Genomic DNA, 1,206 nt, shown 5'->3' with positions numbered 1-1,206 from the left:
CACCCCTCCCCCCTATAATAGGCTGCCGAGCCATTACCAAAGTGCCACGGGTAGACGTCCTTTTCCGTAAGGAGACATACTCAAGGAAAGTGCTCTAGAGGTCGAATTTTGACGCCGTTTTTTGCAACAACCTCTAGAAAAATAAGATCTTTCCATCCCCCAAATTTGGTGAATTTACACCGTGCCGATTTTTTTTGCCGATTTTTTTACCGCCCGGAAAGCCGGAAATTCAAAAAAAATGAAAAACGGTGCAAACCTGCGATTTTTGACCTGGATTTTTTTGTGCAGCCTTCACATAATATTACCAAGGTTCCCTCAAAATTTCACGAAAAATGCACGAGCCAATTCTGAGATATGAAAATTTGGCTCCTCCGTTGCAACGCGCCCTGCCTCCGTTGCAACGCTCCGAGCCATCGTTGCACCGGCGGGTGCCTCCGTTGCAACGCTCCGAGCCATCGTTGCACCGGCGGGTGCCTCCGTGGGGGCGGGGGAGCCCGGCGGCACACCACAACCACAACGTGCTTGCTAGTGTGCCTAGGGGATGGCAAGGCAACGTGCATCTTGCTGGCATTGCGCCCAGCAAGCCTTTGGGCAACTCGAGTTTCAGCATCATGACACCCCTCCCCCCTATAATAGGCTGCCGAGCCATTACCAAAGTGCCACGGGTAGACGTCCTTTTCCGTGAGGAGACATAATAAAGGAAAGTGCTCTAGAGGTCGAATTTTGACGCCGTTTTTTGCAACAACCTCTAGAAAAATAAGATCTTTCCATCCTTCAAATTTGGTGAATTTACACCGTGCCGATTTTTTTTGACGATTTTTTTACCACCCGGAATGCCGGAAATTCAAAAAAAATGAAAAACGGAGCAAACGTGCGATTTTTGACCTGGATTTTTTTGTGCAGCCTTCACATAATATTACCAAGGTTCCCTCAAAATTTTAGAAAAAATGCACGAGCCAATTATGAGATATGAAAATTTGGCTCCTCCGTTGCAACGCCCCGAGCCATCGTTGCAACGGCGGGTGCCTCCGTTGCAACGAAACCAGCCAACGATGCACCTAACCCAGCATCCGTTGCAACGCACCCTGCCTCCATTGCAACGCGCCCAGCCAACGTTGCACCTAACCCAGCATCCGTTGCAACGCCCCCAGCCAACGTTGCAACGCGCCCTGCCTCCGTTGCAACGCTCCCAGCCAACGTTGCAAC

At 50.2% G+C, this 1,206-nt stretch overlaps 1 protein-coding gene across 1 annotated transcript in view; it reads right to left on the bottom strand.

The window, feature by feature from the left end:
• LOC110265064 overlaps positions 1-1,206 on the bottom strand; it is an 82,062-nt gene that overhangs the window by 72,657 nt on the left and 8,199 nt on the right. The window lies entirely within an intron of this gene.

This window comes from Arachis ipaensis, chromosome B07 (assembly GCF_000816755.2).
Source record: "Arachis ipaensis cultivar K30076 chromosome B07, Araip1.1, whole genome shotgun sequence".
In the NCBI taxonomy this organism is placed as follows: Eukaryota; Viridiplantae; Streptophyta; class Magnoliopsida; order Fabales; family Fabaceae; genus Arachis; species Arachis ipaensis.
This window is presented reverse-complemented; position numbering and strand designations above follow the sequence as displayed.